General features: G+C 38.5%; 1 protein-coding gene across 1 annotated transcript in view; it reads left to right on the top strand.

Moving 5' to 3' along the window:
* LOC122752702 (zinc finger protein 850-like) overlaps positions 1–26,643 on the top strand; it is a 1,092,329-nt gene that overhangs the window by 1,029,977 nt on the left and 35,709 nt on the right.

Here is a 26,643-nt window from a genome sequence, read left to right as displayed (position 1 = left end):
GATAATACACTATGACCAGGTGGGATTTATACCAGGAATGCAGGGCTGGTTCAACATTAGGAAAACTATTAACATAATCAACCACATCAATAAGAAAACCAACCAAAATCATATGATTATCTCAATAGATGCAGAGAAAGCTTTTGACAAAGTACAGCACCCATTCCTAATAAAAACACTAGAGAGTTTAGGAATAGGGGGAGCTTTCCTTAGAATAATAAACAGTATCTACCTAAAGCCATCAGCAAGTATTATATGCAATGGAGATAAATTAGAGGCCTTCCCAATAAGATCAGGGGTGAAACAGGGATGTCCATTATCACCCCTATTATTTAATATTGTACTAGAAACATTAGCTTTAGCAATCAGAGAAGAAAAAGGAATTAAAGGAATTAGAATAGGCAAGGAGGAAGCAAAACTATCACTCTTTGCAGATGATATGATGGTATACTTAAAGAATCCTAGAGAATCAACTCAAAAATTACTTGAAACAATTAACAACTTTAGCAAAGTAGCAGGCTATAAAATAAATCCATATAAATCATCAGCATTTCTATACATGACCAACAAAGTCCAGCAGCAAGAGATAGAAAGATAAATTCCATTTAAAGTAATGGTAGATAATATAAAATACTTGGGAGTCTACTTGCCAAGACAAACCCAGGAACTCTATGAACACAACTACCAAACACTCTTCACACACATCAAATCAGATCTAAATAATTGGAAAGAAATCAATTGCTCATGGATAGGTAGAGCTAATATAGTAAAAATGACAATACTACCTAAATCAATTTACTTATTCAGTGCCATACTAATCAGACTACCTAAAAATTATTTTATAGAGCTAGAAAAAATAATAACAAAATTCATCTGGAAAAACAAAAAATCAAGAATAACCAGGGAAATAATGAAAAAAAAATTCACAGGAAGGTGGGTTAGCAGTACCAAACCTCAAGCTTTACTATAAAGTGGCAGTCATCAAAACTATCTGGTACTGGCTAAGAAATAGAGTGGTAGATCAATGGAATAGGCTAGGCCTAGGAAATGCAATAGTAAATGACACTAGTAATGTAGTGTTTGATAAACCCAAAGACTCCAGCTTCTGGGATAGGAACTCAATATTTGACAAAAACTGCTGGGAAAACTGGAAGATAGTATGGCAGAAATTAGGCATAGACCAACATCTTACACCTTATACTAAAATAAGGTCAAAATGGATACATGATTTAGACATGAGGTGATACCATAGGTAAATTAGGAGAGAAAGGAATAGTCTACCTATCAGATCTTTGGAAAGAAAAACAGTTTATGACCAAACAAGAGATAGAGTATATTATAAAATACAAAATGGATGATTTTGATTACATTAAATTAAAAAATTTTTGTACAAACAGAAACAATGCATCCAAGATTAGAAGGGAGGCAGAAAGCTGGGAAACAATTTTTATGGCCAGTACTTCTGATAAAGGCCTCATTTTAAAAATATATAGGGAACTATATAAAATTTATAAGAATCCAAGTCATTCCCCAATTGAGAACTGGTCAAAGGATATGAACAGGCAGTTTTCTGATGAAGAAACTAAAGCTATCTATTCCCATATGAAAAAATGCTCTAAATCTCTAATGATTAGAGAGATGTAAATTAAAACAACTCTGAGGTACCACCTGACATCTATCAGATTGGCTAAAATGACAAAAAAGGAAAATAATAAATGTTGGAGAAGCTGTGGAAAAATTGGAACACTAATGCATTGTTGGTGGAGCTGTGAAGTGATCCAACCATTCTGAAGAGCAATTTGGAATTATACCCAAAGGGTGATAAAGCTGTCCATACCCTTTGACCCAGCAATACCACTTTTGGGTCTTTTACCCAAGGAAATCATGGAAAGGGGAAAGGGACCCATATGTACAAAAATATTTATAGCTGCTCTTTATGTGGTGGCAAGGAATTGGAAGTTGAGGGGATGCCCATCAATTGGGGAATGGCTGGACAAGTTGTGGTACATGAATACAATGGAATACTATTGTGCTGTAAGAAACGATGAGCAGGAGGAGTTCAGAGAAACCTGGAGGGTGTTGCGTGGGCTGATGATGAGTGAGATGAGCAGAACCATAAGAACATTGTACACAGTATCATCAACATTGAGTGTCGATCTACTGTGATGGACTATATTCTTCTCACCAATGCAATGGTACAGAAGAGTTCCAGGGAACTCATGATAGAAGAGGATCTCCAAATCCAGGGGAAAAAAAAGAACCGTGGAGTATAGATGCTGAATGAACCATACTATTTCTTTTGTTTTTGGTGCTGATGTTTTTCTATTTTGAGGTTTTTCGTCATTGCTCTGATTTTTCTCTTATAACATGACTAATGCAGAAATATGTTTAATGCTATTATGTGTGTGTGTGTGTATATATATATATATATATATATATATATATATATATATATATATATCCTATATCAGATTACCTGAGAACTATCTTTACATGTAACGGGAAAAAAATAAAATACTTTATTAATTAAAAAAAAAAACAAAAAAATGCCTACCATAAAAAAATAAATAAATAAAGGGAATATAAGTCATCTGTATATGTGCTCATTGTTCCAACTCTCATGGGACTGCAGTTTGATACCATTCTGAGTTTGATTTCAGGTATGATTGTTTGAATTACTATTAAGCCAACAGCTGCATGCTGTCCAAAGGGAATGAGGTTTGAGAACTGCTACAGGTGGATGTCTATGTCTGGGAAAGTTGAGGGGATGACCCTGCATAGGCAAAGGAAGGATCCTATTGACTCAGTTTCCTGTTGTGCTATTTCCTTTCTGAACAAAAAATTTTCCCACCTGTTTAATTCTGAGTCTTGTTTGTGTGTATGTGTATGTGTGCGCATACATGTGCATTGCACGTGTGTGTTATGTGTGCATATAGTGTACACATGCACACATGTTTGTACACCTGCCCAAAATGAAGGATAGGATAAAGATGTAAAAGTGTTTGGAGAAAAAAAATTACTGAAGTGGTAACCTCTGAGGAAGCATGAGATTAACCTGTTGGAAGGACTGAGGTATATGAGCAATTAACTTCTAAATATTTCCAAATAAGAAATATAAGCTTTGCATAGGATTGGGAATAAACTAAAAAACAAAAAATGGATTGAGGGTTTTACACGTAAAACTGCATTAATAATTGTACAGATTTTAAATCATATCTTTTCCTGTTCAAAGTCTCTCTGTGGTAATATTAAGAGCCAAAAGTGCTAATTTTCTAAGTTGGACTTCATGAAGCCTTTTCAAGGATAGAATTAGATCCATATGGTCCAAACATGTTTTTATCACATGAACTAAATACTGAAAGATTATATTTGATTATATTTTGTCACAGTTTACTTAATTATGCAAAGTCTTATCATTCATTAGATGGTTTTAGCAGCATTATTTAGAGAATCTCTGCAAATGACCAAGAACCTGGAGATGGCTGTGGAAATCCTTCTACAACTCTGTTCTGATCCATAGGCAGCTGTTTGAGATATGCACAGGAAGTACTTGCCAGACCCCTGAAGATCATGGATGCTGCAAAAGGACTTGATACTACTGCCATATTAGGTTTCTTTATTGTGAGACCCACACTGACTCTGTTTTGTCAAAAATTTTCATTTTGAGACTTGTTTCATTTTCTTATAAACCACCTGATTTCAGGGAATTCTGCCTGCTCACTCACCCCCTCCCAACTCAGACAGTCCCTAATCTTTCCTCCAGTAAGAAATCAGATTGCCTAAATCCTACATCCTGTTTTGTATCCTGTTTATTGTTTTTCTTTAATCTTTAAAAACCTGTGCAAATCTGTATTCAGGGTCTTTGTGCCTGCTGAAGGGCCTTTGACCGAGGTCATTATGCTTATCTTGCTAATAAATTGCATATCTTGGAACCTGTCCCCTCAGTTATTATAAAACCAACTGTGACATTATTTACCTCTTATAACTTTTCTTGTTATCTTAGGCTTGTACATGTTAGGGATCTGTTACTTATTCTCTAAGCTGCTTATCATTTTTGCTTGGACTGATATCAATGTTTACATTCCTACATGGGAAGATAATAGTTCTAACTCATAAGAACTTTCTCAATATTAGGGCAGCTGAAAGGAATATACTTAGAGGATCACAGGCGTGAATTGAATATGAAGGGATTATATCTGTAAAGCATGTATTTTTCGTTTATCATTTTTTGTGGGGCAGGCAGGGTGGGGTGACATGTCTGGACCTGGATTTGGGCTTGGGGCCTCCTGGGTCCAGGGCTGGTGTTTTGTCCACTGTGTTACTTAGCTGGCCCATGAAGACATCTTTAAAATAAAGTTATGGGGTAAGAGGAATTCACTGGAAGAAAGGGAAAGGGAGAGGTAGACTGGGGAAAAGTAGCTCACAAAAAAGAAACAAGAAAAAGCTGATGGAGTGGAGAGGAAGATGGGGAAGGAGCAGGAGAGTGAGTGAGCCTTACTCTCTTCAAAATTGGCTCAAAGATGGAATAACATACACAACCAATTGTGCATAGTAATAGATTTTGCCCTGAGGGAAAGTGGGAGGGGAGGTGATAAGGGGGGAGAGGTGAAGGAAGGGAGGGCAGATTGGGGGAGGGGACAGTAAAAAGCAAAATACTTTTGAGGAAGGATAGGGTGAAATAAGATAGAAAATAGGTAAATATCAAGGGGATGGAATAGAATGGAGGGTAATACAGTTAACAATAGTAATTGTGAAAGAAATTATGGGCAGGGTGCTATCAAAAGGACATATAAAAATGCAAATCATTAACAGAGAAAGAACTGATGGTATCTGAATACAGATTGAAGTATAATTTTGTTAGTTCCTCTTTCTAAAGTTATTTTGTCTGTTTTCTTTCACAACCTGACTAGTGTGAAGATGTTTTGCATGACTGCACATGTATAACATGTTGAATTGTTTGATTTCTTAGGAAGGTGTGAGGAGGGAGGGAGTAAGAAAATTTGGAACACAAAGTTTTTAAAAATCAATGTGAAAAAATTTGGGTGTTTTTTACAGGTAATGGGGAAAATAAATAATTTTTAAAAATAGATAATAAAATAAAACAAAAAGAAATGTTAGCTATCTTTGTTGTTTTTACAGCCAGTTTTTGCTTAAGGTGTGGACCCTGAACCTTCCCCTCCCCTTGAAGGGCTCTGCAGGTCCTGTAGCTCTAGCAACTTCAATGCTTGGGAGCCCCTTAGCTGAAGCGACTTCAATGCATGGAGTAGAGGACCCTTGGGCAGGGCTTCATGGGTGCCACTGCCACTATAAAGTAATTCTTTGGTAATTTGATTGTCATGGCATTGAATAAGTAAATTAATTTAGGTAGTATTGTGATTTTTTATTATATAGCATCAGCCTATCATGAACAACAAGTATTTCTTCAATTCTTTGGATCTGCATTTCGATGAAGAATATTTTGTAATTGTGTTCATACAGTTACTATGTCTATCTTGGCAGGTAAACTCCCAAGTAGTTTATACCATCTGTTTTTTTAAGTGGAAATTTTCTCTTTTCCTGCTGGGTTTTGTTGATAATACATAGAAATGCTGGTGATTTGGGTGAGTTTATTTTATATTTTGCAACTTTGCTGAAGTCATTGTTTTGGTTAGTTTTTTAGTTGAGTCTTTAGTAATTTTCTTGAATTTCTAAGTAACCCATTAGATCATCTGCAAAAAGTGATAGTTCTATTCCCTCATTGTATATGCTTATTCCTTTTTTTTCCCTTTCTTAATGCTAGAGCTAGCATTCCTACTCTAATTCTGAAATAAATAAATTAATAATCAATTAATTCAGTCATTGGAAGGATGAATACTGAAGCTGAAGCTTAAATACTTTGGCCACAAGACTTGTTGGGAAAGACCCTGGTTTTGGGAAAGACTGAAGGCAAAAGGAAAAGGGGACAGCAGAGAATGTGTCATAGAAGCAACGAACATTAGTTTGGACAGACTTCAGAAGATAGTGGAGGATAGAAGGTTTTGGCATGCTACAGTCTTATGGGGTCACAAAGCACTGGACATGACTGAATTAAAAACAGCATTTCTAGTACAATATTGAATAATAATGGTAATAATGGCCATCCTTGCTTCACCCCTGAACTTACTGGAAAGGCTTCTTATAGATAATGCTTCCTGTTGGTTTTAGATAGATACTAATCATATTAAGGAAAGCTCCATTGATTCCCGTGCTTTCTGGTATTCCTAAACTTTTTTTTTTAACAGAAAAGGGTGTTGTATTTTATCAAAAGGATTTTCCGAATCTGTTGAAATAATGATGTGATTTTTTTGTTGTGAAAGACCATTATTGTGATCACAATCACAAAGAGCTGGACACAACTGGAAAATGACTGAACAACAACAAATGTTTTAAATGCCTCTATTATTCAATGTTCATCTTTTTTTCATTTATGATTAAACTCAGATTTGCAAAGTCATTCACCCTTGGCTGCATTCTGAGCTCCACTTCTCTTGACAACACCTTATCCTATTTCCTCCTGCGTTTTCTGGTAGTTACAAGAAATGTCTAATTTCCTTGAATTTCCTTTCCTTTGTATTTGAAGGTTTTTCTCCTGATTACTTTTAGAATTTGTATTTTTCTGAATTAAATTGCTAAATGTAATCACTCTGTGTCTTGGAGTGTGCAGCCTTGGATTTTTTTTTTCTGGAGCCATTTCATGAATTCTAATTAGTATTTCATTTTCTATGTTCAGAAGTTTGGGGCAGTTCCTTTCTATTAGTTCTCCTATTATGATGTTCAGGTTTTCTATCTTGTAATTTTTTTCTGTAAGATTTTTTCTTCTATGATTGCTATATGATCTTTTATTGGTTCTTCTATGATTGTTGTCTATATGACTCCAGTCTGAGATTAGCATGTTTCATTTAGGTGGTAAACATATTTTCTTTTAGTGTTTTCACTGAGTGTCCTTCACTTCTGTGTATTTGTATTCCCAATCTATTGTTCTCATTTGTTTCTTTGGTGAGGATTGGCATTACAGATTTAAGTTTTTTTCTTCTGCCCCATTATTTTTGTTGTACAGGCCATGAATTCTGCTCTCGTATTTCTCATTTCTTTTAAATCACTCAAGGACAATGTATTGTGGTTCCATGTTGTCCTCATATTTCATAGGGTCTTCTGTCTCATCAAATATTGGATCATTTTTCTTTGTTTTGAAGTATTTATAGATGCCTGAACTCTTTTATGAGATCTAAAGGCCAGATTTCCTACTACTGTTAATGTTTTCTCCTGTTGATTTATCTGCTTATTGTCAATATCTTTGAGTTTTCTATCTTCTAAGATCTTCTGTAATATCAGCCTTTTACCCCTTATTTTCCCCTAATGCTTAGTTTCTGACCCCCCTTCTTTCCTCTAATAACGGTTTCTCAGACAGTTAGATCTCAAAACATCTCAGGGCAATTCATAGTTCACCAGCCTAGGTCTCTGCCCCAAGTGACTTGCTGGAGGATAGAAATGGTCCCAGATGAATGCTGAACTTTTCCTCTCAGGCTTAACGGGATTCTGCACAGCCCCCACTTCACCCCTGGGATGCCAGGAGGGTCATATATTCGTCGGTGGGTGAAGGTTTCCTATGTTTGGGCCTCTCATTTGTATACCCGACCAATTGGAACATGGTTCATAAATACTGTTTCAAATCAAACTTCTTTTTCCTAACCTACAACTATCTAGAATAGAAACTGGATATAGGTTGGCATCAATCTAATTTTCTATTTATTGTCCATGAGATGGTAGAAACATGAAGAGGCAGCCTCATTTCAGTGGCAAAAACATAAAGTGGTATGGAAATACCAACCAACTTCTATTAGGGAGATTACTATCACCCTCTGCAATACCATAACACTTGGCCCTCTTGTTATAAGAACCTGAACTAGAGCCTCCTAGATGAGACTGGCAAGAGGCACTCTCATACCAACATTTTAATAAGCACCTTGGGGAAGGTAAAATCTACAAATTTCTGCATGTTTGGTACTACTGCATGTATCCTTTGACTAGAACATCAAACTTCTTGCCCCTCTAGTCTCTGTCATTAAAAATGATTATATAAAAATTCCTTTCCCTATTTTGCCTAATTCTTGTCCAGAAATGTATTTTGTGGGATAGTTGGGTGTTTAAGTGTCTATTGTATCAAAACAAAATATATCAATAAATTTTAAAATAAAATACCTCTTTCTCTACTTTTAGCTGCATGTTTATTTACATGTATCCCACAGCTACCTTTTCTCATTCCCTAGCTTCCTCTATCTGCCACTTCTACATAGTTAATAAACCATGCTGAATGGGTCCATCACAAATTAATTATCTATAACCATGTTGCATACTAATTTCTTTAATACATTTTTCAATCTCCATAGTAGCTGTTCAAAAATGTTTCGCCTTCCCAGTCACCAATCCCTACCTCTAATCTTTTCACAATAGACTCCCTTAACTTCTACTAAATTGAGATTAAGCAATCTTGAGTTACCTCATCCTTCATATGTCCAAACCTTTTTATGCCCCCATCCTTCCTTTTCTGGGTGCCAAGAAGGCTACATTTCCCCTCAGGAGATAGCTAGAGGATATCCTGGAGGTTTTGAGGATATCCCTTCAGTACTGCCATTGGCTTAAGCCTCCACCAGTTGTGTTACTCCTCTTCCTCCTCATTTTTTAGAGGCAGAGGTGGGCAGCTAAATGGCACAGTGGATAGAGCACTTGCCTTGGAGTCAAGGAGGACCTGAGTTCAAATCTCACCTCAGACCCTAGACAAGTCCCTCAACCCCAGTCACCTTAAACATTTGGGGCCATCTCCAGTCATCCAGATGTATATCTTGCCACTGTACCCAGAAGGCTCTGGAGGAGAGAGTGATGTTGGTGACCTTACAGAGCCCTCCCTTACTTAAATCTAATTCCGTGCAAGTCATGACATCACCTCCCAATGTCATGGTCCTCTTTCAGAACAAAGGACAAACAACAATAGAGGCAGAGGAGCACACTTACTAACATTCCAGCTCCATTTAACTACTTAACATAATTTGGCTTTTAGAAAGGGATTTTTGCTTCAAAGATATCACAAGAACATACATGATAATGGTTTCTGAACCCCCATATCTCCCCTACACCACATTGTTTACTGGGGGCATTAGTTAGCTAAAAACTGAGTTCAGAACCTACATAGTACTGGTCTCACCAAGTTCATGTGCAAAGACAGCATTGCTGCTGAATAAGCCCCTGTTTCGTGCCCTCTGTCATGATTCCAGAAGATTGCTTCTCTGTGGAGCATTGATGCTGAGCTAGCTCCAATAACTGGCCTAGATTTCCACTTGTAGATTCCTGTGGCTTGCTCTCCCAGTCCAAGGTTAGAAACTTGACAGTTCTTGATTGGCAAAACAAAGATGGTGGAGTAGAGGGAGCATTCCAGCGAAATTCTCTCAATATTACCCTCCAAACAATTTAAAAATAATGTGTCAAATTAAATTATAGGGTGAAAGATTTTTCCAGCCCAATACAACTTAGGAAGATGGAACGGAGGTCTGTGACACTGGGGTTGGAGCTGGCCTGGAACACAGTGTGAGGCAATACTTTAGAAGTAGCAGAGATAGGAGCAGTAGCAGTTTGGGAAGCTCTTGACACCCTGGGACAGTTAGGGGATTGGACAACTGGTCAGAAAGAGATTACAGGGGACCTCTGTGCTGGTACTTAATGCAAGACTGGGTGCTGTTTGGCAACTCCATTGCCCATTACCCAGTTCCAGGTCTGTGTTCCAGGGCAAAGGGATGTGCTTGCAGTCACAAGGGAGCTGGGGCCCTGTTGCAGTTCCAAGGTGGGGAGAAGTGCTTCTGGTTATAAGGGAACAGGGTCCCTACCTGGGTAAGGACGAGAACAAAATCTCCTGGAGCACATGACCTTGGAAGCACTGAAAACTTACAAATCCCCAGAACTAGCTGTGAAAACAGCAGGCTGGAATAAGCCTGAAGCTTGGGGTGGTGATACCATCTTCCCCAAAGTGAGCACAGCCTAACTCTAACATTAAGTTCAAAATTTAAAAAAATAAGCAAACAGAAAAAGAACATGACCATAAAAGGCTACTATAGTGACTGGGAAGCTCAAGACACAAAATTCAGAAGACAACAACATGAAAACATTTACAAGTAATGCCTCAAAAAAATTCAGATAGGATACAACAAACTCAAGGTTAGAAACTCCAGTCCTTTCACTAGATGCCATGAGGGAAAGAGTCACAGAAATCCTTAAGAAGCAAGTGAGGAATAAATTGTAGAAAATCACAGAAGGCATTAAAGGGAATCAGGAAAGTATTCTTGAGGTAGATGAAATTTTAACTAAGATTTAAAGAAAGCTTAAGGAATCTGGGAATCAGAGATGAGGAAGGAGAGAATTCTAGGTATATAGAACAGCCAGTGAAAATTAACAGTCAGAAGAAAAGATGTCCTGTTACACAGCAAGGGGGCAGTATACCAGCAGAATAAATCGAGATTAATGTGTAAGAAGACTAAAAGTAATGGGAGGAGGAACAGATTAATGAAGGGCCAAATAAGATTTTATATTTGATCTTGGAGGTAATATGCAATCATGCAGTTTATTGAGTATGGGAGTGGTATAGTCAGACCTTCACTTTTAGGAAGAACAACTTGACAAGTGAATGGAGGATGAAGTGAAGTGGAGAGATGCTTGAAGCAGGGAGACCAACCAAAAATCTATTGCAATAATTCAAGTATGAAGTGAGGAATCCTACATCAGAATGGTGGCAGTGTCAGAAAAGTGAAGGGGACATATGAGATGTTACAAATGTAGCCCTGATAACAGATTAGTTATGGGGAGTGAGGAAGAGAGTGCTATATCGAGTATGACAACTACATTTTCAGCTTAGTTGACTGAGAGGATTGTGGTGGCCTTGACAGTAATAGGAAAGTTAAGAGGGTTTGAAGGCAAAGATGTGTTTAGTTTTGAATATGTTGTGTTTGAGGTATCAATGTCAAAGACAAACAAGCAGTTGGAAAAAGGAGACTAGAGGTTAGAAGGGAGGTTAGGGCTGGATAAATGGACCAGAGAATGCATAGAGATAATCAAGTCCATGGAAGCTGATGAGATCATCAAAAGAAGTAGCATAGAGAGAAAAGAGAAGGCCCATCCAGGACAGAACCTTGGGAGACACTGAAGTTTAGTAAGTGTTATGTGGATGAAGCTCCAACAGAGGAGACTGAACAGAAGCAGTTAAATGGGTAGAAGAACTAGGAGAGAGCAGTATCACAAAAACAGTGAGCAGAGGGAGAGTGACAGCATTAAAGGCTGCACAGTATAACCTCTAAAGGTCTTCCATCCCCCATAACGAATAAAGATTGAAGAAAGGCCCTTAGATTTTATAATTTTGAAGAGGGCAGTTTCAGCTGAATGATATACTGCAGAGTTAAGAGAGTAAGAGGAACTGAACATCATCTGCCCATCCCCACAAATATGTTCCTCCTCTAAACTTCCCAGATTTTCTTAATGTTTCTTCATCTCCCCAGTCATCCAGGCTTGTACCCACAGATCTTTGACACTTTACTCCCTCATCCCTTATGTCTTTTATCTTATGTCTTATATTTTTTGTCAGTTTCTGTCCATATTGCTTCCATAGTATCTCCCACATCCATTCTTTTTTTTTTTTTTTTTTTTTGGTGAGGCAATTGGGGTTAAGTGACTTGCCCAGGGTCACACAGCTAGTAAGTGTCAAGTGTCTGAGGCCAGATTTGAACTCAGGTCCTCCTGAATCCAGAGCCAGTGCTCTATCCATTGTGCCACCTAGCTGCTCCCATTCTTTTTTTAAAAATTGAACAACCATTATGTAGTTCATACTTCTGGATTATTGTAGTAGTTTCCTAGTGGCTGGTCTCCTCACCTTCACTCTCTCCCCTCTACAATCTGCCAGTTTTCAGTGACTTCCTATAACCTGATATTCATGGCCCCCCACAATCTAGCTCATTTTCAGCTTTCATACTACTTCCCTGTATCCACTCCTCCTCAGGCAAGCTGTTCCCCCAAACTTATCCTGAACTTGAAGAACTTTTTTACATGCCATTCCCTATGCCTTTTCTGGAAAGCTTTCCTAGAGTCCACTCCCAGCTAAAAATGCTCTCTCCCTTCTCAGGTTTTCCTAGAACATTTTTGGTTCTGCCTTTTACATCCCTTTTACACTCTTGAATTATACTTATTTGCGCACAAGTATTAATTCCTGTTCGATTGTAATCTCAAATGCAGTGGTCATGTCTCTTTTTCTTTTCACTTTTGTATGCTAAATTGAATTCCCCGCCCCCATCTCTATGGCAACCATCGGAACCCATCAAGGTTCAAGTTGACCTGGAAACGGAAGTAAACAGTCTACTTCTGGGAGAACGTTTAATAGAGGTCTTTCTACGTAGAAAAGCTGGGCTGTCTCCTTCATAGGCCAGAGGTGAGAGTGAGGAGTGGGTGTGGATGGTTTGTGGTGGGGCCGGGCCGGGGAAACATCGTTCTTACTCTCTTTAGGTAGCAGGAGAGAATCCTCTGAGCATAAAGAGAAAGGCTCTCAAGGAAAAGCTGGAGGAGACGAGAAAGGACTAAATCTGTGCGTCTCCATGGTAGTTCAGACACATCTGCCCCTTCTTTACTTTCTCTTTAGGAAGTATCAGCCTCTTTGAGAACCCGGGTTTGCCGCTGAGGATTCTGGTTATTGGGGTGGGGGGTGGGGGGTGGGAGAGGTAATTGGGAACTTGCGCGGGGACTTCTGGGACTTGTAGTCCTGTCAGGGCGAGTGCATACTAGGGCTGCCGCTTCAAAGGGTCTTCTTGGAATCAGAGGTGAGTACGGGCCTAGGGACCTCAAAACCATTGGGCCTCCCCACATATTATCCCAGTGAATCTAAAGGTATTAGTCCATCTTCTGTCGCATCATCAAAGATTAGAAATCCCATTGTGTCTTGTTATTACAAGAAACGTTATTTTGTCATACCAGCCCCTGCCTCCTTTGACCATTAGTTTCTTTGGCTCGGGGTTACAAGATTGTGAAGAATCCTAAAACCCAAATTTTAGGGCTGAAATGGATGAAAAGATCCATCTAGTCCAGAACACTCGCTAACATCTAAAAGGAAAGAAAAACTAGGAAAAGGGGAAGCATTTCCTGGGGGGGAAAAACAACAACAAAACTTTAGAATAAGAACCTACCCTCTCTGGAACACTTAGGGACTGACAGGGTTATATCTCAGAATTAGGAATAAGGAATACGGTTTATAGACCCGCTGACAAGGGTTCATTTTAGGGTCCTGGAGGTTTGTTCTCCTTCCATATTGGAGCTTCAGGAAGTTTTAGAAACTCATAATAATTGTGGCTCACAGGTAGTCAATTAAATCAGTCAGTCAACAAGAATTCATTAATCTGCTAATGCACTTTGGTAAGCTCTGGGGCTTCACGAAACGTGAAACAGTTCCTGCTCTCTATCTTACATTCTAATGGTGATAGAGTCATATAAAATATATGCAGAATATGTACAAAATTAGTACAAAATAATTTTGTGGGGGAGTGCACTGGCAGTTGGGCTTCATGTAAAAGGTTGAGATAAATCTTGAAGGAAATCAGGGACAAAAAGTGTATTGCAAGCACTGTTAAAGGTACTGGAGTCTGGAGGTGGACTGAAGTGAGATATGTGAAGTGAGATATGTAAAGTCTAAGAAGCTTGGGAAGGTTGTGAAGAGCCTTAAATATCAAGCAAAGGATTTTATATTTGATCATAGAGGCAATAGGTAACCACTGGAGTAAATTGAGGGAAGTGTCAGGTAGCATTATCAGACCTGTACTTTAGTAAAATCATTTTAGCAATGTGAAGGGTAGATGGGAATAGGGAAAGACTTGAGGCAGGGAGACTAAATAAATGGTAGGCTATTGCAGAGACCAAGATGAGAGATGAAGAAGAGGACTTGAACTAGGGTGGTAACTGAGTGGAGGTTATGATGTGTTGTTGAGATAGAAACTACAACATCTGACAGCTGATGTATGGGGTGAGAGAGAGGGAGAATTCAAGGGTAATGCCAAGGTGGGAAACTTGGTTGTCTGGAAAGTAGTAATGCCATTGACATTAATAGGGAATTTGGAGGAGGTGTGGCAACTTTAGTGGGTTCTGTATTGGACTATTTGAGTTTGAGATGCTTATGGGACATCCAGGTGGAAATGGCCAAGAGGCAGTTGGTGATGTGTAACTAGAGCTCAGGAGAGATTTTAAGGCTGGATAAATAGATCTGATAATCATCTGCATAGAAATAGTCATTAAACCCATGGGTATCAATGAGATTACCAAGATCATTTCCCACCCAAGTACTTTCCTGGACTTCATCATCTCTCCAGAAACTCATCATTCGGTAAGATAAAGTCAGTTCAGAAACTCACGTCTCCTCAGATAATTTCCCACTCCAGTTGTATGACTTTAGAATCTTACATTCTAATAGAGAGAGTGTCAAATAAAGTATATACAGAAAATGTAAAAAATTAATACAAGATAATTTTATGAGGGAGTATACTTGTAGTTGGGCTTCATGTAAAATGTTGAGATGAATCTTGAAGGAGATCAGGGATTCCAAGAGGCAGAGGTGAGAAGAAAGTACATTATCAACACAGGAGACAGCCAATTTAAAGGCCCTGGGGTGATGGATGTGAAGTGTGATGAACTTGTCTGACTTCATCATTTCCTGCCATCTTTCTCCTTCAGCTTCTTTAAATGTGTTGTTTCCTCCATTAGATTGTGAGCTCCTTGAGGGTACGGACTGTCTTATGCCTTTTTTTTGTATTCTTAGCATTAGGGACTTAATAATGGTTTTTTATTTCCCCCACTAACTGCTGTCTGCCCAAGAGTGAAAGTAGAAAGAGAAAGGAGAAGAGGGCCTAGACCTTGGAGTACATCCACAGTCAATGGATATGACAGGGACAGTAAATTGTTTTATTTATTTTTTTGGCGGGGCAGTGAGGGTTAAGTGACTTGCCCAGGGTCACACAGCTAGTAAGTGTCAAGTGTCTGAGGCCAGATTTGAACTCAGGTCCTTCTGAATTCAGGGCTGGTGCTTTATCCACTGTACCACCTACCTGCCCCAGGGATGATAAATTAGCAAAAGAGGCTGAAGAAAAGTCATAAAGGTAAAAAGAGAATTAAGACATTCCATGAAAAACCAGAAAGCAGAGTGTATTCAGGAGAGATTAGTCAATGGTGTCAAATTAGTCAGTGGTGTCATGGAGGATGCAAATTGAGAAAAGGCAATTAGATTTGGCAATGAAACGATTGTTCATTGGTGACTTTGGAGAGAGCAGTTTCCATTGAGTTTGAAAGCCTGATCACAAAGAATTTAAAATAAAGTAAGAAATGGAGGCACCAGGTGAATAGGTGGCCCTGAGTAGACCAGAATACCTTCCCTAAGATTTCTCAGATTTTATGGTCTAAATACAAAAGGCAATTATAGAGTATACAAAAAGCAACTGTAGAGTACTGCAATAATTAAAACATTGGTCAATGATTGCCATTTGAATTCAGACATCACTGCCCATTTCACTATGAAATTATTTTATAATGATAGTCCTATATATATATTTGTATATCTTTGAAATTTTCATATATGTTATGTTATTTGGTCTTGCAACAATTCTGTAAGGAAAGGAACATTAAGTATCAATATAGCCATGTTTATACTTGAGAAAACTGAAGATGTGAAAAGGGCAATTATCTCTTCTTATCCCCCCTCCAAGGGACTTCAGAACTCTCTAGTGACATTCATTAGATGCAGATATATCCTGCAAAATGTTGCCCTGACAAACATTTTTGCAGTATTATCATGAATGCATTATAATCAAACCCCACACAATGCTAACCCTTCTGCTTAGGTTCTTGAATCCATTCCTTCCCTATGAACCCTATATCCCCTATGAACTTGCTCCTTCAATCATTCCTTTTCTCTCCCTAATTTTCACCCTCTCTCCTTGTTATTCATCCTTTGACTTTAAGATAGCAAATCTTATTGTTCATCCTTCATTTTTTCAAAGAAGACTTGACTTGCACATGAATTGAATTTAAGTTTGGCAAAATTGCACAAAGATGTCACCCTTACTCTCTTTTCCTGAGTCATTGAAGTCCAGTGGCAGAACAGAAGTCAAGATGACTGGCAATGGCCCAGGATGCAGTGAATGATGTTTTTGATGTCTGACTAAGCTCTAAACACTCCACACTGCCTTGTTCAGCTGCCTTCATGGCCGTTGGAACAAATTGTTCTCATCCACCCATTCTGCTGGGGAAAGACTTCACATGCTTGGGGTAGACATTCCCCCCCTACACCGAGAGGTTTAAGGCCTGTTGGTTACCCTCAGACTGATTTAGCCTGTCTGCTTTGACTGTTTACTGGAGTGTGGCTGCTATGCATGCTATAGCTTCCTGGAACTACAGGTGGCTGAAGTTGGGTAAAGGTGGACACCAAAGGTGGATGAGCAGCCCTGAAAGCATGATGAAGTACCCTCTCCTTAGCCACTGTTTCTGTCGCCTACAAATATGCCCAGGTTTCCTTAGCCTTAAAAATTCTTGACTCCTTCAGGCTATCATAGTTTTTCCTCATTTCAGAGCTAAGTTCCTAGAAAAGTAGTCTATACTTATTGCCTTCACTTTTTCATTTCCTACTCATTTATTAACTCTTTGAAATTTAGTTTTTGTGCTTACAACTCCACTTAATTCTCTCTACAAGATTATTAATGATCTCTTTATTGCTAAATACAGTGACCATTTCTACTAATCAGCAAGCACTTAAATACACCAAGCACCTTATGTGTGTCAAACACTAAACTATAAGCATTTCTCATTCTTCTTGGCCTTTGCAGTTTTTGACACTGTTAATAATAATTTTTTAAAAAAAGTTTTGTGGGGCAATGAGGGTTAAGTGACTTGCCCAGGGTCACATAGCTAGTCAAATACAGGGCCAGCGCTTTATCCACTACACCACCTACCTGCCCTAGTTTTTGACACTGTTGACCCTACTCCCCACTCTCTTTTGTGGCTCTTCCCTCTCAGGTTTTTTGTGACACTACTCTCTTGTGCTTCTACCTCTCTGACCAAACTTTCTCAGTCTGAAGGAGCAGCATCCATGTCCTGACACCTGTATGTGGGTATGCCACAGAGATTTGTCTGTCTGAGGCTCTCTCCTCTCTTTTGCTTGATGTTCTTATGAATTTACTCTTCCCCATAATTTTCCTGTTTCAGGGAAAGCACCACAGGTTTTCTAGCCACCCAAATTTACAACCTTTGAGTCATCCTCAATTCTTCCTTTTCATTCACCCCCTCCCAGTTTCCCCCTCCCCATGATCAAATCCGTTGCCAGGTCTTATTGATCAACCTCAACATCTTTCACATTTGTACCCTTCTTTACACTGAAAACCCAATCACCCTGGTTGACTTTTATACTTTCTTCCTTATACTGTTACAATGTCTTTCTAATTTCTCTGCCTTTAGCAAGCCTTTCCCCCTTTCTATCCATTTTCCACACAGTTGCTAAATTGATATTCCTAAAGCACATATCTGATGTTAGTTTCTAGTAAGAAGCTTCAGTGGCTCCCTATTTGCCTGATTAAGTTCAAACTCCAGTGACATTTAAATCTATTCATAGTCTGCCTCTAGCCTGCCTTTCCAAGTGGATTATACATTATTCCACTTAATGCTTTCTGTGCTCCAGCCAGTCTAATCTATTTAATGCTAATCATGCATCATATTCCATGTCTTACCTTCATGCTTTTGCACAGGCTGTCCTGCACGCTTGAAATGCTCTCCTTTCTCACTTTCGCCTCTTGGTTCTCTTTAAGACTCATTTCAAGTGGCTCCTTTAAGGGGATTTCCTAATTCTCCTAGTTGTTAGTGCCACACTTTCCAAATCATTCTGTATTTATATTATTTGAATCTGTTTAATACTAATCTATAAACATTTTGTATCCCCTAGTCGAGAGTAGTCTTACCTTTGTATTTATCTCCTCAGTGCCTAGCACACAGTAGATACTTAATCATGAAATACCACTTTATATCTAACCACTGATTTATAAACATTCAGAAGAAATTAAATGCCTCCTGTCATGTCATGTTGCTAAGTGTCATGTTTCCTTAGAATCAAAGTCAGGGTATACCTATGCTATTGTATACTATGTGTACTTGTCTGATCCCCCTAACTATAATGTAAGATCCCTGGGAACAAGAACTAAGGCTATACCCAAATCTCCTAACCAAATGGATTCTTCTTTTCTATTGTGCCTCTCTCAGAACAATGCCAATTATTGCAGGTGTCAGAGAGGACTGCTCTGTGGTATGGTACCTCCCTACCCACATTCATCTATATCTTCTATATTTGCTTGGAAATTTCATCTTATGGTCTGCCACTCCTCCAGGTGCCAGTTGTCCCCAGAAGTTCCAATTCTTCACTCCCTTCATAAATAGACTTTTCAGGCACCAAAACCTGTAGACCTCATTCAATGTAAAGTCTTCATCTCTCTTCACTCATAGAAGCATTCATTAGTGGAACTCCCTCCCATCTCCAAAGTAAGACCTCATTCCTTTCCTCCTCTTTTCAATCTTTCTCCACTCCTCCTCACCCACTCCCCTGTAGGTTCTATTTATGTTCAAGGTTTTTGAGATTTCTTTTCTTCCTGGAATCTTTTGTACTTTCAGTCTTTTTTCCCTCCCCTTTTATTTTTCTTATTCTGACTTCCCCAGTTTCTGGTCAGCATAACCTACATCCATAGTTAAGGATTTCTAAGCAACAGATAGAGGTGATCCAGCTTCTTGTCCATACAAGGCAAGGGTCTAACAATGCAACATAGTGCTCTCACAATTCCCATGATTAAATATAATTTTCTCACAGGAAAGAAATTGGATTAGATCCATAATTGAATAGAAAGGGAACAGGTTTCAGTAAATTGGACCCATTCATTCTCACCCTCCCAACTTGGAAAGTCTCTAATCTTTCCTCCAAGTAGAAATCAGATTACCTAATGTTGTATCCTGGTTAATTGTTTCCTTCTAATCAATTCACTTTATTATGTAGCATTGAAGTTAGAAGCAGAAGCCTATGGTGAGAGTAATATAGATTTGGGGTTTTGCAGGGCATAATCTGCTATTGAACAAGGGGGGAAAGGGTTCAAGAGTAAAAGATAGAAATTATTTACCAAGTTATCAAAATTGGGAAAGGAAAAAAAAGATAGCCAGAGTGTGGATGATTCATGGCCTGAGAAAGAAGTGAGGGATCAAGAGACTGGAGGTCATGGTAAGGAAGAACAATAGGATTAGAGGTAGTAAGATACAGGGAGAGGTAGAACAGTGAAAGATATAGTCAGATAAAGGAATTTGAGTTTTTGAACATGAAAATGAAACATTTGTGGGTGATGGCAAGTTCAAGGGTATGACTGCCACTGAGATGAAGTACAGTAGTTATGGGAGTTCTGTAGATTGTGGAACTTCAAAGTTAAGTATTTGAGACATAATCATGTATGTTGAAGTACCCTAGTATGACAGCAGCAGTTGAGGATGAAAGACAAAAAGCCAAGCAATAAACTCATTGAGACAAGTGGGAGAATGTCTTGGAAGCTGGTAGATAATGACCACTATGATTTTGATTGAAATAGAATGAACTTCAAAGGAAAGAGATTGCTGAGTTATTATAGTAGAGGTAATGTCTGAAAGTGGCATTGAAGAAAAAGGAGTAGTCTGATTCCCTCACCAGGACTAGTGAGTTGAGGGGAATGAGTGCAAATGCAACCAGTACTGTAAAGAATGGCTGGGGGAACAGTTTCATCTGGGTAGTGCCAGAATTGAGTGCAGAAGATAGAAGGAGGAAGGAGAGAAAAAGGACTAAAATGAAAGGATGTTTCTTAACTAGGGAGAAGGAATTCAAGAGGGCATAGTGGAAAAGGAGGACAGAAATGGAGTGTGACATGGTGAGGTAGGGTTGGGGTAAATGGGAATGATTTTGTGAGCAGCCAATGATTCATTATTATTGGGGAGAATAAGAGTATTTGAACCATTGGGAGATAAGTCCCATATCAGTGTGGAAGAGAGGTCTACTGATAAAGGTAAGTCACAGGCAAGAGATATCATGGGGGTGGAATTGATAGAATTTAACAACTGATTTGAGGTTAGGAGGTTGGGATGATAGAAGAGTCAAAAATTACTCCAAGGTCATAAACTGGAATAACTAAGAAAGATGTCAATGAGACAGGAAAGTTGAGAGAAATGAATAATTTTATGGTAAATGATGAGGTCTAAGTAGAAATGTCTATCAGGTACTTTGATTTCCATTCCAACAATTGTAGGGAATGATTGTAGCTGGATAACTCCAGAACATGGTCTGGGTCTGGCCTACCATTAGGGGAAAAAGAGAAGCATCATTCCATCATTCTTCCTCTTTCAGTCTCCTGGACTGGCTTGCTTTCTTGTCTGGGAAGGACAGAACACAGTCAAGTTTCTTCCACCAGAAAGAGAGAAAAGTCATTCTGTTGTGCTCCCTCTGCCAGTCTCTTGGACTGGCATGCCTGCCTGGAAAGGAGACTAATACCATTCCATCAAATTCCCTCCTTTTGTAATCTGCCTAACCCTGTCTGCTAGAAATGAGAGAAGTGCCATACCATTGAGCTCCCCACACTTGAGCCTGCCCCCTCAAGCAGTATCCTCCTTCTATCTATACCTACAATGTGTAATGTCCTGAGAGCACTATACAGAGGCCAAACCCCTAAGGTTGTTGATGACTCGCTTGAACTCATTCTTCAATGACTAATAGACTTCTACCCTGCTATACCGTACCCATTCCAGGGATTTTGAACCCCTTAGCTGTCATTCAAACTCTATCTCATTTTCTCCCATCTTCTCCAGCAGATTATCCCTTCTATAATCCCTATTCCTCTGTTATCTTCAGTTTCTCCATCTTTACTGGCTGTTTCCATATGGCCTACAAACATGCTGATATCATCCCCATCCTCAAAAAAACCCTCACTTGATCTGCCCATCTCAGCTGTTATCCCATATCTCTCCTCCCTTTAGTGACTAAACTCCTTGAGAAGGCCATCTATAATCAGCACGTCCATTTCTGGTTTCAGACTTTATCTGAAACTGTTCTTTGCAGAGTTGATGGTGATCTCTTAATTGCCAAATTTAATGGGCTTTTTTCAGTTCTCATCCTTCTTGACCTCTCTGCAGCCTTTGACACTGTTGATCACCCTCTTGTCCTTGTTAATCTCTTCTCTCTAGGTTTTTGTCACACTCCTCTTTCCTGGTTCTCCTCCTACATATCTGACTGCTTCTTTTCTTGTGTTTTTTGCTGGATCTTCATCCAGATTGTTCCTGCTAATGATAAGTGTTTCCCAGGGCTGGCCCCTTTTTGCATCTCTCTTTATACTGTATAAACTTTATACTGTTTTGGTATATCTCATCACTTCTCACAGATGCAATTATTGTAGCTATACAGATGATTTTCAGATATTTTCTAGTCCTGACCTTTCTCCTGACCTCAAGTAGCATATCCAGCTGACTGTTTGACTTCTCAAACTGGATGCCCCCTTTAGTTTTTCTTTGTTTGTAATGTCTACCTGCTAAAGGGGAGTGCCCCCTTTAGCTTCTTTCAATGCGCCGCTCAATTTCTTTTCTCTCTTTTCATCCCCTTTACTTTGTTAGTCATAAGTATCTATAATGTTATTGCTTCATGGAAGGAAATGATGTTTCTTCATGAAGCACAGGGGGGAGTGTGAGAATCAGGGGGTGGCTCAAACTCAGTATATCCAAAACAACTTATTACCTTTTCCCCAAAACTCTCCTCCTTTCCTGACTTTCTTCTTACTGTCAAGGGCACCACCATCTTCCCAGAAGGAGAAGGCAACTGAGGCAGAATATTGAAGTCCAGTGTCAGAAGCAGAGCCAGGACAGGAATGAACAAAGTCCAGTCCTCTCTCCAAAATGGAAGTACCAGTGTTCTCCAAAGTTCTATCCTTGGTCCTTTTATCTTCTATACAATTTCCTCTGGTGATTTCATCAGTTCCCATGGTTCAATTATTATCATGTAGATGATTTTCAAATCTATCCAGCCCTAACTTCTCTCCTGACCTCCAGACTCACATCTCTAACTGCCTATTGGACATCTAAAACTGGATATCCTATAGGCAACTAAAACTCAGCATGTCTAAAACTGAATTCATTTGCTTCCCCCTCCAAGCCTTTGCCTCTTCCTTAACTACCATATTACTGTTGAGGGTGTCATCATCATCACCTAGTCACCCAGGCTCATAATCTAGGTGTCATCCTTAATTCTTCACTCTCATACACATCCACACCCACACGTCAAATCTGTTGACGAGTCCTGTCAATTTTACCTTTGTAATAACTCTTATATATACCCTCTTCTCTCCTCTGACACTGCCACTACCCTGTCATAGGCACTCATCACCTCATGTCTAGACTACTGCAATAATCTAGTTGGTCTCATTGCCCCAAGGCTTTCTTCACTCTAGTTCATTCTCCATTCAACTATCAAATTGATTTTTCCTAGTGCTCAGATGTGATTGTATTTCTCCCCTATTCAATAAAATCCAGTGACTTCTTAATATCTACAACATCAAATATAAAATCCTCTGCTAGTCAAAGCCCTTCTAACCAGTTTCCTTCTTATATTTTATTCCCCATCTCCCAGGTACTCTGCAATTCAGTGACATTGACCTTCTTTCTCTTCCTTGAACAAGACACTCCATCTTGCAACTCCATGAATTTTCACTGACTTTTCTCTAGGCCTGAAATATTCTCTTTTTATCTTGACTTCCTGGCTTCTTTAAAGTCCCAGCTAAACCCCCATCTTCTAAGGAAGCTTTTCCCTATCTCTCTTAATTCTAGTGCCTTTCCTCTCTATTGCTTGTTTCTAATTAATAATGTATATAACTTCTTTTTATATAGTTATTTGAATATTGTATCTTTTAAACTATGAGCTTCTTGAGAGCAAGAACTATTTTGTTTTTCTTTGTATTCTCAGTAGTTCATGCTTGGCACATGGTAAGTGCTTGTTGACCTAACTATTGTAGAGAGGTTTAGAAATCATATTCATAGAGATGATAATTGAAGAAAAAATAAAACTGACCTGAAAGGAGAAACTTAAAGGACAACTAGCTTCAGGATCAACATTAGGATAACTGAGAAGTGGTGAGACAGATAGCAGAAGAACCAAAAGACAAAAAATGTCACAGAAGCCAAAGGTAGCGAATATCAAGAAAGAGGTGATAGCAAATATGTCAAACTGCAGAAAGGAAAAAAAAAGTAATGGAGACCAATAACAATTTATTAGATTTGGTCTTTAAGAGAACAGTTTAAGTCATGTTAGGTATAAAAGTCATGTTGCTAGGGGTTGAGGATTGAGTTGGTAGGAAGGTAGTGGGAACAATAAATAGAAACTATTCTTTCTGAAAATTTAGCAATGAAAAGTTAAGAGAAGTAGGGCAAAAACTTAATCAAGCTGTTAAGGAAATTAAAAAAAAAAGATTAAAGGAGACCTGAGCATGTTAGTAGGCAGCAAGGTAGGACCAGTAAAAGCAAGAGAATGATCAGCGAAGGATAAGAGTATATGAGATTAGATGCACAAGTGGAAGGTTTAGCTTTGACTAGGAGAACAGCCACTTTATCTTCTAAGTAAAGGAGAGGATGAGTGAGGATATAGATTTTGTTTGTTTTTCAGTGAAGAAGATGTTACCTCCAGAAAGATGGCATCATTCTTTTTGTAAAGGAGGAGGTATTGCTAGTGAGATTCTCTCCTAGAGGAGAGTATTTAATTTTTCTTTTTGTGTCCCCATTGCCTAGCATAGGTCTTGGAACACATAGTAAGTACTTAAGTGTTGTTTATTGAGGTTCCTAGGTTGTGCAGTGGATCTGAAACACTGAATCTGGAGTCAGGAAGATCTGAATTAAAATCTGATCTCAGACACTAGCTGTGTGACCCTGAAAAAGTCACTTAACCACAGTATCAACTTCTTCTGTAAAATGGAAATATTTGCAAAGCTTAAAGTGCCATATATGCTAGCTATGTGTAATTGTATTAGTTGATTATTGAGGTGAGGTCATTTACTGAGGGAGAAGAGATGTCAACTGTTACACATGTGGCAAAGAAAATGCTAGTGTGAGAACTGGTGTGAGGATGTAATGGAGTTAGCTGGATATAAATAAGAGGATTTCCATGAGGCAGTGAGGACCCATTTGAGATTAGATAGCATGGATTTATAGTGGACCCAGTTAGCAATGTTTTGTAATTAATTACCTCTAGCAGCACTTGGCAACTTGGAAGTAGAAGTAGAAAACATAAATTATGGGGCTAAACGAAGGTGGGAGGTTTGTGGGGCAAGAATAAGGGATTCAAAAATGGATAAAATGACAAGAGAGTTAAGATTGTAAAGTGAGGAAATTGAAACCAGGAGAGGAATAAATGAATAGGCAGACAAAGTAGAATTGAAGTCTGGAGGCTATAACAATTTGGAAAAGCAGTTTTGAAAAATCAGGCATTAGGGAGGTGGTTATGGTCAGAGAGTAGAATTTCAAATTCCACTAATCATGAAAGTGGAATAGTTTTGGATGGTGATAAATTACATAGTTTTATTCCTCCTAGGAATACCTGATAAGTTAGGGGACCAGAATATTAGAAGGGCAGGTCATCATAAATATTAAAGTCATCACGGATAACAGTAAGTAATTTTTTCAAAATTGTTGTGTATGTTTATATGTATGTGTGTGTGTCTATATGTACACTTGTATGGGGCAGCTAGGTGACACAGTAGATAGAGTAGAGTGCTTGGCCTGGAATCAGGAAGACCTGAGTTCAAATCCAGCCTCAGATACTAGCTGTGTGACCCTGGATGAGGCACTTAAACTTGTTTGCCTCAGTTTCCTCATTTGTAAAATGAGCTGGAGAAGGAAATGTCAAACCACTCCAGGATCTTTGCCAAGAAAATCCCAAAAGCAGTCACAAAGAGTTGCACATGACTGAAATGACTAAACAACACATGTGCACACATGCTAGCATGTATATGTGTGTGAAACTTCAATTCTTTCTGCTTAGATGATAGAAAGGAGCCAGATGCTAAAGTAATTGAGGAACTGGAAGAGTGATCAGTAGACGGTAGGAACTTGACAAAATGATATAATTGCATGATGTGAGCTTCAGAGAAAGAGAGGTTTGTTGAATGATGGTGGCCGAAAGAGGATCTGGAAAGGGCAGTGAGAAGCAAAGAATGTGCTGACTATTTCTGGCTGTGTGAACTAAGGGGCATGAGAGGAGCAGTCAACAAGGGTATCACAAAATGTGCTTTCTTATAGGAAAAAACATTTCAATTAGTATGTATTTGTACCTTTATTGAGTTGTAAGTTTATAGATGTTATTTATAAAAATTCTTCCCTTTTAGGTCTTTAAATGAGTTATGACCAATTTTGTGAAACGTTTATGTATACTTAAAAAAAGTATATATTTCTTTCATTTACATTAAGTTCTATCCATTCTGTTTATGTTCATGTTCATTATACTTTTCTCTTTGATTTATCCTTCTGATAGGAGGTTGTTAAATCCACTATTATTAATTTTCTGTTTCTTCTGGTAGATCTTACCTGATATATGATTTGCTATCTTATTTGATGTGCAAAATTAGTATTCCTTTATCATGATATTTTTTATAATATCCTCATTTATCTTTCAGTGCTGTAGGGTTAGAATTTAATTTTTGTCAAGTATCATTCTTGCAACTCCAGAGTTTCTTGAGTCATTTTATGTATTTGTACAGTTTTTTTTCCAAGATCAAAATATTTGAGATGATATTTTGGAATTCCATTAATCCTTTCCACATTTTTTTTCTTTTTATGAGGGATGTCAGATCTCTTTTGGTAAGGTCTCCATGGATTTAAACCATCTCCAAAAATGGGTCAGAATATGTGAATGTTATTGGTACCATACTACCACAGAAGGCACATATCCTCACTTTTAACAATTGGTAAATTTCAAAAGTGGACATTGGCTTGAAGTTTTGACATTTACTGTCAATCACAATTACACTATCAGGCAGTTTTACTGTTTTCGGAGATTGAACTTTGTTGAGGTGCTTGCGGAGGTATCTATTATGTCAAAACAAAAATTTTTTTAAATGCATACCATATTTTTGGGGAGATGATGCCAGACTGCAACCCAGTAATGCCATGATTTTATAGCCAGGCCTCATGAGGATCAGTTGAAAATACTGGGATTTTTTTAGCTAAGAGAAGAAAAAATTAGGGGGAACTTAATTGTGATCTTCATATATTTTAAGGGCTATGTGAAAGAGGAGAATTAAATTTATTCTTCATGGATCCACAAGTTAGAACTAGGCATAGTGAATGGGAGAAAAATTTCAGCTTAGTTATAAGGAAAAGTTTCCTGATAATTAAAACTGTGTGGAGTCCAAAATTATCCAGTCTGCAAGAAAAATCACAGATACAGAACTCTGAGTCATTAACCATTTATTCAAGCTCCAGGACCCCTTCAATGAAAGAGACTTCAGATCTTTCTCATGATCTGAGATGCCTCCTTTCCCCAGGCCTTACTTTTAT

The sequence above is a fragment of the Dromiciops gliroides genome, chromosome 4 (assembly GCF_019393635.1).
Source record: "Dromiciops gliroides isolate mDroGli1 chromosome 4, mDroGli1.pri, whole genome shotgun sequence".
Taxonomy (NCBI): Eukaryota; Metazoa; Chordata; class Mammalia; order Microbiotheria; family Microbiotheriidae; genus Dromiciops; species Dromiciops gliroides.
The sequence above is the reverse complement of the archived record's forward strand: the minus strand, read 5'-3'. Positions and strand labels throughout refer to the sequence as shown.